The 13987-nt window shown below is 34.4% G+C and overlaps 1 protein-coding gene across 2 annotated transcripts in view; it reads left to right on the top strand.

Annotated features, from left to right (window-relative positions):
• The first annotated feature begins 220 nt into the window (after positions 1-220).
• Positions 221-13987, top strand: part of LOC149080231 (oxidative stress-induced growth inhibitor 2-like) — a 50822-nt gene continuing 37055 nt past the window's right edge. The window contains exons 1-2 of one of the 2 annotated variants that reach the window (XM_089239302.1): positions 221-732; positions 861-973. The gene's annotated coding sequence lies outside the window, so the exon portion shown is untranslated. The remainder of the gene's footprint in view (positions 733-860; positions 974-13987) is intronic. The other variant, XM_089239301.1, reaches the window with a different exon arrangement.

The following is a 13987-nucleotide window of genomic DNA, read 5'->3' as shown; positions in this document are numbered from 1 at the left end:
AATTTATTTTTTCAAATCTGATACTCCCTAAATATTTCACATAAAAATGAGTGAAATTCATTGAAAAAATGAAGGAAAGTTTTCATCAACTTGATCGAATTGAGTCAAATTTCGTTACAGCAACATCCTAGCTTCTGCGAAAACGCGCCAAATGTAATAGCGCAGAACCTGTTCTTTCCCCGACAATACTGCTCATCTTTTCTTCACGTTCGACAAGTTTTATGAATAGCGTGCGCGGTCTATTTATATCTTAAGTCTATGGGTACACATGCCACTTCAGGCACAACTCATTCGGTCATGGCCCCTAGGCTGGGATCTTTTGCCGGCCCCTTTATGATGAATTCATAGCGTGAAAAAACAAAAAATGACGAGAATCGTCCCGGACCCCAAGGCTGGATCCCTGTCAGCCTCACCCTTGCGTGGGGTCATGCATTCCGTAGTTCAGTAAATTGCCATGGCGGCAGACGAATTGTGCTAATTTGGAAGAAAGTCCAGAAGACACGAATCCATTTGCCCAACGTCCTTTTACTCAAGAAATTCTATACCTCTACAGACTCTACTACAAGAGTAAAATATAATGCGAGAACGTAAAAGAAATTTGTAGAGGGAAATTAAATCCTCACCCTGTATAAAAATTGCAGAAGTTTGCGAAAGAGAAAGTGCTCAGATTTGTTATGCACGTTTTTGAAAAAAAAACCATGAAAGGAAAAAAACATACTTCAAAATACTAACGTATTATTATTTTTTAAAAGTCTTATTATTTTCAGTTCGTTTTGCAACTGTATTTTGAGGTTTTGAAATAGCTTTTTATCTCCTCCCTCTTCCTGTTTTGTTTTTGAATCATCTTTTCCTTTTGGCAGGTTGCCATCAGCCTTTAGCTCATTCCCGGCGTTGTGTTTGTGTGTGATGTGCACGTGGTCCCTACTCTCCTTTTGCCAAGGCAACTTCGTTCATGTTTACATTGAATAGAATTGTAAGTGAAGTTTCTTTCTTTGATATATGTTCCATTGATAAGTAAATATTCTGCTAAATATTCGATTCGAATGTTTCTGATTCGAACGCGCAATGGTTGCCTAGTAACAATTGAAACTTGCTGACATAAATAACATACAGTTGTTCCGTGGACTCTCATCCCGATTTGATTTATCTGTATCTGGTGTGGGTACGAAACTTGAAATTCTTTTTTTTGTTCAGATAAAAATGTAGAATTAACTTTTCTTGGTGTTAGTAAAATGTAATAAATGCATTTTACTAGATTTATTCCATCATTGTTGCTCAATCGGGGAACACGTTCAATAGTTCCTCATTGGCTCATCCAGTATTTGTTGTGTGATTTTGACTGTCTTGATATTTTAGATCAGGGGTTCCTGGTTTTTTTGCTGCCACAGACTCCTTGTGCAAATAAATTAAAAGCCACTGATTCTTTTTTTTGAAATAGTATTCAATATACAATATAAAAATATAATGAATTGTTTTTTCAATCAGGTTCACAGTCCTTAAATCCTTCCAAGTGCACCCAAAGGGGTCTGTGGACCCAGTTTTTGACAGTTTAATTTTATTTTTTACTCAAGATATGCAAGATAATGGTCAAGAATTTGTCAGAAATAGAGGGGAGTAGAATACTTTTAATTTCAAATTTATTGAACTTGTTTATATTCTTCTCTCAGTGCTTTTACACGGTATCCCAGCTATTCTCAACCCAGGTTTGCTTTGGAAACATGTATGTGACTTGCGTACCTTGTTGTATAACTCTTTGTATTTTTTGTTTAAATGATTGCTCGAGCTACTAGTAGCCTATGTGATCTGAATTTGCGAACAAGAAATATTCACCAAAAATGCTTCGATTTGTGAATGCATATTTGACTTATGAGCCTGAAATACATAAAGTTTTGTTCAAAGCATGAAATCTTGAGCACTTTGAACAAGTTGAAGCCAGAAGCGATTTATCAGACTGCCATATTATATCATATACTGTACTCTGTACATACGGTAGAACCTCTCGATAACAGACACCCATGGGACCAAAAATTTTGTCCACTAACAGGGAGTGTCTGCTATTGAGGAGGTACGATATACATTGGAACCCTATTTATATGACGTTTGGCTTGGGTCGCAATTGGTTCTTATATCTTTTAACGTTAGAAATGTATATGTTACTGTAAAAGTGATGCACCAGTGGTTATCACAAATCATCTCGATAAAGAAAGTTTGATTAATTTTCACAACATTTATCATTTTTACTAGCGATTATGCATAATTCCTAAATAAAGTTGGAATGTCTGATAAATACGGAAAAATTTATAACCTTTCTTCTCTTCATTACACCAATCAATTATTTTTAACCATACATGATACGTGCACTACACATATTTTTGCAGTAAATATTGAATCATATTCAAGTGTAAAGAGATAAAAACCAGTATCAGCTTTATAATGTTAGGCTTTCTCCACAAGTATCAATATGTGCAAACAAAACCAACATTACCATTCAGAATCAGCATCCTGGATGATAGTTATGTTCAGTTAATCAAGTAATTAACTGACGAATTATCATATTTATCAATACGAGCTTGGGATCGTATTAATATACATATCATATATATACCGTAGTATATGATATATATATATCAATATGTGATAAATTCTCGATTTATGAACTGAAATTAATAAATTAGAGTGTGGAAAAAAAATTATAGTTCACTTGCTTCCACTGTCCGCTAACGAGGAATGAAATACATCGAAGCCCTATTCCATGGGACCGGGGATCAAAAAAGTGTCTGTTAAAGGGAGTATCCATTAGGGGAGGTTCCACCGTAGTACTGTATTATGCTAATTTATTTTATACAAATATCAATATAGTTGTAGAGATATACATCTATTTTAAATGAGAAAGTTTACATTGATAAGCAAGTGTTTTTAATGATTTCAATATCTTTCATAAATGAATTATTAAGGCTTGAATTTTTATGCCCCTAAAGATGAAACCGTTGCTGATTGGTAAATTCAGTTTTTTAACCTACCAGCAACGTTTCGTCTTTAGGGCATAAAAATCTGGGCCCTACTAATTATATACTTGTAACTTGAGAGTTATTACTGCACTTTCCTGCTTTTTCTACCATTACTGATTGTTTTTTCCATGCATTCCTTAATCCTTTAAGCGGTTTGTAAAATTTTCCTGATTTGCATTATAACTGCCACATTGGAAATCGCTAAACTTTCTAGAAATTGCCGCCCAAAGAAATTTTTTTTTTCAGACAGCTGATAAATGCTTCCCCCAACAATAAAATTCACTCCACTCATTGCTTTTATTTCCCTCACTATGATATAAAAACCCCTGCCATGAAGTGTTTGGCTTTCTAGGAAGAGAAATTGTATTATTTGTACTGAGTGTATATTTCGTTACTGTGCTGAAAGAAAGGGAAAAAACAGTCTCTCTCTTTCTCTCTCCTTCTGTTATCTAACTTTGACTCCTTAAAAGCTGACTACCCACTGGCAGTTGATTTATTGAAGGGGGGGGATGGAAATTGTATATGAATGTAAAAACAACTTTAATGCTTATTTTGACTTGTCAATGCAGAAATAAAAACGTTTTAACACTTAACCGTGGAGTGGGTCAATTTGACCCAAATCAAACTTCATTTTCATTTATCTCGAAAACTTAAGCACAGATGATAAAAAAATTTCTTGACTTTCACGATATCATATGAATATTAATTCATAAAAATTTTATTATTTTCACATTTCATATTTCAGAGCTATAAGCACTTATACCTAGAATCGCGGTTTATGTCATTTTGACCCAACATATAATAGAAGACATTCTAGAGCAGAAAAGGGGGGGGGTGTGTACAATTTTCTTGGAATTGGCTACCCTCTCTAAAATGTATATCTAAATGAAGATAGTGAAGAATACTGGTCTTTCAAGGCCAATTTATTGTCCGAGGAGATTATCTTTTTCTCAGTGAAGTGAACGGCAAGTAGAACTAAATATTTTTTCCGTTGTAAAATACCTGGTATGCTGATGGGACTCAAGAAAGCGTTTGGGAAAGTAAAAACTCAATTCTAGTAAAAAGGTGTAGCTAAAATTTCTGTACACAATGTCGCAAAAAACAAATAAAATTCTGGCTTGCAATTGAGGTCGACACCAAATACGTTTTGAACGAATTTCCAAACCTTGGAAAGGATCAGCATCCAATGAATCTCTATTTTTTAGAGCACATAGTGATACAACTGATCAAGCCATTTGAGAACAAGGACAGAAATGTCAAAACTGACTTTTTTCACTACATTGCAGCTGGCTCAAATGCTGAAAGCCAAAAAATACGAGCTTAGTAGGGACAGTGAGACAAAATCCAAGGGAAGTCCCGGGCGCAAAGAAGATAGTGAAACTCCCCCCAGTTGCATGAAACATTGCTACTGGAAAACAATGATGCCCCAATTAAAATTTATCAAAGAAAAAAGCATCAAAATATTTTATTACTCAGCATGCCTCATTCGACAGTTGATATTGACAGTAGTAATCCCAAAAAAGCTTTCAGAAACTATTTCACATTGCAATTCAATGAAATTTGCCATAGATGTAGCCGACCAAATGGCCAGAAAATATTTGGTGGAGGTGGCCTATCCACATTTTCTACGAAAGTCTAGATCTCGCTATAAGAAGTTCCTGGATTTTGTATGGAACAGCAAAACTATTTTTCGGATGCAGTTCCTCGAAAATCTTATCGAAGAGCTTAGTTCATCATAGGCATCGCCCTGGTGCAAGAGGAAACATTTGTGTGCTCTTGATTATGTAACTGTTCATGAGCCATAAAGAAAAATAAAATAATAATGAGTCTGATGTCAGGTAACGTAACATGAAAATGTGGAAACAAATCTGTTTTGCATGGGTTGTGCTACTTCAACATGCGGATGTGTGTATGTGTGTAAACACACACACACAAGAATCACGAAAAAACTTTGCTCCAAACTGCTCATCATAAATTGCATTTATAGGTAAGAAATCAATACTTATTTGACTGAATCGTATTAGACTTTTCAAATTTAATTTCATACGTTAATTTTATATCTTTGTCATACTATGGGTTTACTGAAAAATGTTTTTGTATTTAATAGTGTAAATACTGCACACAGAATCTTATTTTTACTGAATTACATAAATTTTAACTAATTTTGAAGCCCATTTTACATTCATAAACAAATATAAAGATATTTCTGCTATTGAATACACAATTAAACAACGTAACTAAGAGTAGTAATAGTAAGGAAAAACCCAGGAAACAAAAAAAATAAATCTGTTTTTGCTAAGGAAAACTGTTTCTTCACAGTTTGGGTTAATTTGACCCAGTCTGCGGTTCTAGGTATACCGAAAGTGCAGCAGTTCTAGTGTTAAGAACCCAGGATATTTTGGGATGACCAAAATAAAGCAGATCAAGTTTGATGAGATATCTCGGAATTGTCGCTGTAAGGGTTAATAGCCCATCATGTGCCATCAGTTTTTAATCTCCAGAGGCTTATTTATGGTAAGGGTTACATGGGAAATATCTTCCCAAGGAATTTACCAGAGGGGCAATAATATGGATAAAATATAGGATCTTATGGGATCTCTCAAAGAGGAGAGGCAATGAGAAAAAAAATTCCTTGCTGGGTGTTTATGAACAAAAAAGTTTAGGAAACCATGGTTTAAAACAGCATTTCTCAAAGTGCCACTGCTCGTAGAGGGTGTTGCAGCGAGCAGGATATATTAATTTGTGTGCCTATGTATGCTTTGAAATGGTTCTTTTATAGGGGAAAATATCTACTGTGTAAACTATTCTGGGGAGCAGAGCCAGATGTAAGCGCTGAATTTTAGGGGCCATAAAACAGGATAAAAATACTTTGATTACATTTTGAATTTAACTTTTTAACAAAGTATATAATAGCTTAGACCTGTGTTTCCCAAAGTGGGCAATGGAATGGTCCAGGAGGGCGATTAACATAGGATCCTATGGGTTTACTGGAGTTGGGGGTGGGGGCGATGAGAGAAAAAAAAATCTGGAGAAGGGGGCGATGGAATGAAAAGTTTGGGAAACTATGGCTTAGACCTTTGTCTAAGACAAGCAACCCTTAATATTCAGACATTCAACCCTCAGGACTAGGGTTTCAACTGACTCCCCTCCAATATAAAAAGGGGTATAAGTGTATCTGGTGGTGTCCTGGGCACTGGACCAAAGGGGGTGCTGAATTCTTCCATTAACAAATTATTAAAAATGATATAAAATCTAACGGAGGAGATAAAATGTGCACTTGCTTCAGCTGAAAGACTAATTGTGGCCCTGGATAGATGATTGGTTCTCTAGCCCCGACAGCCCTTCCACTATGGTTCCCTGTATGCATATACTGTATAGGGGTCTTCAACGTTTTATGCTTGAGGGCCACATAAATTTGTTGCGTTCCGCGGGCCACTCATTAACGGCGAAGAGGGAGAGACTCCCTTCCCTCCAAAGACGATCGCAAACTAAATATATTTCAAAATATTTAAAAAAATTTAAACATTCAATTCAATTAATTTTAACGAATATTAATTTTGAATGATTTAAAAAAACATATTTCAAATTATAGTGTCAAAAATACATTTTTTTCTATATTAATACATTTCTGTTACTTGAAAATGCTTTTGAAAGTTGGTAACTCTAAATTTATCTCAGAGGTTCCTTGTGCCTCCAATCAATCCCAGTGTGCTCCCCTGCGAAAGGTTGATCCTACATACCCTCAGATACGACAAATTAAAATGTGGCCTATACTACATATTTTATTATTCCATTATGTAGCATTTTCGTTTTAAAAAATTAAGCTGAATTGGGATAAGACCAATTATTTTAGGTATTTTTTATATTTTATGAAACAGAATGAAAATGTAAGATTTTTTTTGTACATGTATATGTTGAGTTAATTACGTACCTAATCAAAAAAGCGTTGGTTATTTACATTACGAATGCGGGTGGATGTAATTTCTAAATTAATGTGAAACTTGACATTGTTTTTGCTTGACTAAAGCTTCATTGTTAGGTAAAATGTGTGTTGTTGCTATTCGTAAAGTATCCTTCAAATGCCGATCAATCAGACGTGTTCTAGTTTTTGATTTTGTATTTTTCATTCGACTAAACAACTGTTCACATATGTAAGTGCTGCCAAATATAAAAGGCATGAACAATGCATGTTTGCATATTTCTGAATCCTTTTCTTTGGGCACATACTTGGAATAAAAATCAATTAATGAAGGAATTTCAAAAACTTGCATTTAACTGCAGGGTCACATTGCAAATCTGCAAATTCTAATCGTAGCTCTGGTGGAACACTTTTGATTTTGACCAAGAATGGTGAGGAAAACATTTTCATAGAAGTTTCGTTCTCGGGGAAGTTGGAAAATCTACTTCTGAATTCCAATTCTTAGATTTGAAATACACTGTACATAATCATCCAGTTTCCAAGTTGTAGATCTATTTACCAACTCCAATAATTTAGGGAAATGTATGCCGCAGATGAACCAAAACTTGGGCAAGGGAGCTGTAGATGACAAAAGTTTTGAGAACCACTGGTTTATAATATAAGATTAGAATAAGAAGAGGATGATAAATAATTTGTATCATGCACAGGGAGCAAAACAATAGATCCATCTCTGTGAACCCGTGCTTTATACAGTCAAAATCTATGACATTAAATGGACCAAAAATTTTGTTTTTAAAACTAAAGTTGGGGGGGAAATTGTTACAGTCGAACCTCAATTTGATGCCAAGATATATTTTGCAGAATTCTGGTGCTGTAACAAGTTTGGCGTGATAATAAATCATGGTGTTGATGTACCAAATCGGTACACCCCTGGATTCTATGTTTTGATATCCCAGGTTTGCAGACAACAAAATGAAAAGCAAAACAATTTTTCTATCACAATTCGTTTATTCATATAAATTAGCACTAATTTCAAGCTTAATATAACTTTCAGAAATTGTATTTAACTTTTCAAGTTAAGATCAGTCACAGAGATCAATCGAACATAGTTTGTGAATAATTTCAAAGTTTCTCACCAAATTCTGGAACCATACATCTCTAGTTCACCAGCCTGTCAAATACACTAGACAGTTTTTTCAGAAGTCGAGATTTCGTGCAGTGAAATCAGCAAATCCTTCAAACATTGTCGCATAATAGAAATGTTATATAGCATAAGAGCTGTAGCATCATCAGATCACGATCACCACATCTTTGTTTGACCATAATTGCTGTATCATCACTAGAACACAGTTGCTGTATCATCGCTGGACCACGATCGTATCTCTGCAACAATCCTAAACACGATTTTAGTTCATAATTAAAAGCATTCGGATGTGACTCTGCGCAGACTATTAAGATTCGTATTGGATTAATTTCCCGGCCAAATGCAATGCGGGAATGGAAGTAAATACGAGAAGTGAATGCAAGAGCAGCTTCAGTTACAAGCTGTATATATATATTGTATATACTGTTGTATATATATGCAACCTCTGACAATAAAGTTCGGTGAATGAAGTCAGAACGGCCGATCTGGCAACACTAGCGAAGCAAAACACTGCACATGCGTAGCGGCAGGTATTGACCATCTGCTGCCACCGTTGTTCAGTTGAGCGTCGTTTGTGTTCCTTGAAAGACTTGTTTATTGCGTTGGTTTAACTGATAACAGGAAAATGAACGAACAAAAGATCAATTTAAAGTTTTGTTTTGTCTCAGGTATGACCCTGAAACAAAATGGCAAAGCATGGAATGGCGTTCTCCTGCATCACCTCGTCGGAAAAAGGTCAGAGCAGAAAAATCACACATTTAAACGATGCTAATCACCTTTTTTGATAGTCAAAGCATTATCCACAAGGAATTTCTACCTGAGGGAGCAACGATGAATGCTGCAAGGCAGGGTTGGTAAAAAAATCGGGTTTTTTTGGTTTAAACCAGGTTTTTTTGGTTTAAACCGGTTTTTTGTTTTAAATGCTATTAACATTAAAAACAATGAAATTTCTGAAAAATCATTCAAACTTCCAATCAATAACTTAAATAAAATGTTTATTAATGTAATTAACACTATTCCCATGCTAATTAATCAATAAATATTTATTACATTTTAACAAAAACCACCTTTTCAAATTTAATTATTTTTTGCTTAACTCAATGGATTATTGTCTGTTTAAAAATTCTTTTAATGTTATTATTAATCATATAATATATAGGCCTAAAGGTTTTTCTCTAGTTACTTTCAGTATACTTAATTAGGAAGCTATTTTGCAAAAAGTAATAAAAATTAGGTGAATATAATGTATTTCATGAAGCATAAATAATGCAGATCAATTAGCAATGATTTTCGATATACAGGGTGATTTATAACTAAGGTTCTGATTTCAAAACACTGTAAAAAAAAGAACAATTGTCTGAATGACTTGAAAATTGAAATGAATATTCCTGAAAAAATTCAATTTTATTTGATAAAGGGGAAAAAATGCTTAAAAATGTAAAATTAATGACATCATCCACTGGGACCCTGGTTATTTTCAAAATCTGGGTCCTTCTCGAGTGAAAGTGGGTCTCTTATGGTTCCCCCTCTCCATCATTCACTGGTGTATCCCTGTGAATTAAATAATTCATTTCTTAAAAAATTTTCAATCTAAAGCAGGGTTGGCAGGTTTTTGACGGCTTAAACCGCAGTTTAAACTGTCACGTCAAAAACCTCAAATATTGCTTTTTGATATAAAAATTCCCATTGGAAATGCACACGTTAATTGCATGTAATGTTTAAAGTGACTATGTTATACAAAGAATAAATAGTTAATATGATTCTAAAATAATTTTCTACTCTCGACAGAATTATTTTGGACAATATATATGGTTTTTTTTTTCTTATAAAATTTGAATAAAGCATAACATGAACATTGCAGGGAAAACTGTGGAACGATTTGACATTCTTTGATTCTAAATGATTATTGACCTTTCAAAATTTCTTCAACTGCTTATATATGTTTGCATTGATATAAACCTTCTGCTGTCCTCTTTTTACAACAAATAAGTGTTTAAAAAAGTTTATTACATCCAGGGCCGTCTTAAGAGCATCATGGGCCCCCGGGCCAAGTGATCTTTCTGAGGCCCTACAAAGCAAATTCTCGTAAATTTTAACCGGATCTCATTTTTGTGAGGCCCCTTTTCTCTTGAGGCCCCCGGGCCATGCCTTAAGACGGCACTGATTACATCATGTATGTAATGTTGATTTCTGTTATTATTAAATTATCTAGATAACCACTTATACTTAAAACGATACTCTTATTGCGCATAACATTGAAATATATCTAGCTATCAAAATACTAAATTGTAGGACTAAAATGTCATTTAATTTGGCAATGCTAGCTTGTATATGTCAAAGTTATTCTTACTTTTGCACTATGATATGGTACATTTACTAGCATTTATATAATGCAATGTTTTTCCAATTGAAGCTGTATTCAAACGTGCAAAACAAATGCTTTGGGTATCAAGTCTTGTCAGCTCTGCTTTGGTTGAAAATACTCTTTAAAGCTCTGTGAATTTATACACCCTGATCTAAGAAATTTTTTGGTGAAAATAAATGAGAGAGTTTAATTAGAGTGCATTAACAGATGCTGCGTGAGAATTTTTATATGGAATAAAATTTTGGGCAGATCAGAAAATTATAAAATATCAAAATAGATTCTCAGTAATTATAATTCTGATTGTAAAACCCTTTAATCTAAATAAAAGTAAGTGTTTTGTTATTTCAACATATCTATCAAGTTAACAAAAAATATTTGACATCATTGACAGTAAGATTTTGATAGTTTTAATACTGAGTTAGTTTCTGGGGTCAAAAACCTAACCCTGATACCCTATCATACATATTTTGAATAAGCAGCTCTATTCCACTTAGCAAACTGAACACGGGTAATAAGTAGCTTAGATAAATAAACCATAAAATTATATTTTATATGTTCTAATCTCTGTTCGTTCTAACTTGGGTCCTGATGTAAATAAAAGCACGATGTTGTTCGGTGCGATGCCCAAAATGATTGGTTGAAGAACATTTCACCTTTTCTTACTGTGCAACACCGCCAAAAATATATTCCTTTATTGTTTGCCCCTCATACCATAAAATACCTCATAATTTTTATTTTTTTTAAATATTTATTCCATATTATTTTAAAGTTATCTGGAAGACAGGAAAAAAATATTTTTTAAAGATCGGTCAAAGCGTTTTTGCTGCTATGTCTTCAGGGTGGGTGTTGACAGGATACGCCTTTCTCATTCAAACATTACTGTCTTACACTTGTATACGCTTCTTCAAGAGGTCTTGCAAGAAAAAGAGCTTTCTTTATCGTTTGATGACATAAATGAAATATGCGTGCCTATCTTGTTTGGCAGAGCCATTTGAAAATTCATTTCTTTGTAGCTGCTCTGGACTCCTATAAACAAAAAGTTGCTGTCAGCAAGATTTTTTTCTCACCCACACGCTTTGATGTACACTGGATAAGGGTGGGGGGGGGGGTCACTTATTGTTCCTATTTTATAAGAATTCACACTTCTGCTTGAGCAGCTTGTGTTGGGGTGAAGTAATATTGGTTTCGTCGAAGGCGGCGAGCAGAAGAAGTCTGAGGATTATCACGTAGACATGAAGGTAAAGTTTTGAAAATATGGTTAGAAAGGGTAATGCTAATTTTTGATTCAGTTAGCCTCATTATGACAGACACTATAGATCCTGTGAAAAAGCCTGGCCTGGGGGCCCATTAAAGATCCCAGTCCAGGGGTTGTTTATGATCCCAGTCCTGCTGTTGGATGTTGGGGTCATGGCTCGCAACCTACGCACGGATAAAAAACCTAAATTGTCTTGACAAAAAACAGGATATCAACAACAGGTTGAAGTAAAGAAACGAAATAATGTGGATGACTCTCTCATCAAATTGGAACTTCTACAGCCCGTGGATTATTATGAAATATTTAATTATACAGACCCGCAAGAAAAATAAAAAGCAGGAACACAACGGGAAGTTATTAATAATTTGCTTCACGTTATAATTGATAGCATATTCGGCCCAGGAAAATCATACCGCTTAAATTAGCTCAGAAATATAATTGTAAAATTCTGAAGAAAAAAAATTAATAAGAAAAAATGAGGATTTTTTTTTCTCACTATCTGCCGTAAAATAATAAACAACTTGCACAAACTTTTATAACGACCATGGCCCCACATCCTGCCGCAAGACCCCCCCCTCCCCGGCTGTGATCTTTGGCGGCCCCTCAGATCAACCTTGCAACAGCCTTTCTATACAGTAAACTTTTAGTGTAAAAAAAATTAAAAAATTACAAGAATTGTCACAGGCAATGTCCTGGCTGGAGCCCTGTCATCCCAACTGTTGAGGAGTATGCCATGATAACGACAGAATACCTTATCAAATTTTTTTGGGGAGATATATACGTCTTTCTATTTTAATTAGTGTTATCAACAGTTTTTATTTCAACAAAATTTGGAGAACAGTGAAAAAAAATTTCCAGGAAAATTCTTCATAACGAATTTAGAATCTCGCGTTTGAGGAAAAAATGCACGTGTTCGGAACACGTAATGTAGGGGTGGGTAAAATTACAACCACTAGAGATAAAGGATGCGGAGTGATATCAAAAATTGGTACAGCGGTTTATTTACATCAGGACCCAAGTTAGAGTGAACAGAGTATAGGCTCTTATGTTGAAGAATTTAAAATTGCAAATTTTAATTAATATTTTGTTTTAATTATTGTAATAAATTAACGTTTAAAAATAAAACATTGTAATATGCAAAAAAGTAAGTTTTTCATCATGTTGTATACCTATTGTGTTCAAAACATTATCAAAAGGCATTCATTTAGGTTTTTGATGGTTTAAACCAGTTTTTGACAAATTAAACCAGTTTTTGACGCTTGTCATGTCAAAAACCAGTTTTTGATGCTTGTCATGTCAAAAACCAGGTTTGAAGTTTACTGAGAATTTAACACAATTTAATAAATCCAAAAACAAATATAATTAAGTTAGGCACATAAATAAATAAATCACTCACTCACTCCACTCATTTATTTATTTATTTATTTAGACATACACACTAATTGAAAATATTGAAAAGAAACCATTCTTATATTATCTGTTAATTTAAAATTGTTTTTGAGTGTTAGTAACCTAAAATTTCTGTGGAAGAAATCCTTGTGCCCCTCCAAAGGCAGATTCTGCATATACACACCCCTGATTTTCACGATGCGAAATGGTGATGACTGCATAGGGGCTAGATGACATACGAGTCTTCAATTTATGGAATCAAAAGGTAGAGAGCCTAATGCACACCTCCATCGACAGAAGTCTTCTGATTCATTAGTCTATTTTTTTATGCTTCTTGCAACTGAAGATTGTTATAAGGTTAAAAAAAACAGATTGCATCAAGAATTTGGCAATGTCAATCAAATCATCGATACTAGGGTGATTTTGGGATATCTGATGATTGTATCTGATGCTGTATCTTATCAAGTGATTGTGGAGTCGAGCTAAAAAAAGGGCTGATCCATTGCAAACCTGCTGCTATCAGCTCTACAACAGCTAAGATGGCATTCATGGTTGAGGTCTGATCCAGACCTGCGCCGAAGACTTATAAACTTAATGTCTTGATGGATAAAATCCATGGTCAGGGCCAAAGATGGCCACAGTGAAATGTATTCATATGATACCAGCATGCATTTTTCCCATACTGTCCAAGCAAATGCACAGCACATAATTTTGTGTTTGCAGAAATATACAGTTTTTCTACCCGTAATGCAAAGATTAAACTATTGTAGATTCATATAGGGCTTACATAACCCGAAAAGATACACACTTATTCGATCAAGTTGATGTAAATTTACACAAAAATATTCATGTAATATGTTTTCAGTGAGATGCACGAATGGGCTTAAGCATTTAGCAGCCCGGTGCA

The sequence above is a fragment of the Pholcus phalangioides genome, unplaced genomic scaffold, assembly GCF_987345545.1.
Source record: "Pholcus phalangioides strain wild (caught in Gottingen) unplaced genomic scaffold, Ppha-v1.0 ptg000011l_1, whole genome shotgun sequence".
Taxonomy (NCBI): Eukaryota; Metazoa; Arthropoda; class Arachnida; order Araneae; family Pholcidae; genus Pholcus; species Pholcus phalangioides.
Note: the sequence above shows the minus strand (reverse complement) of the source record. Positions and strands in the feature narration are given on the sequence as shown.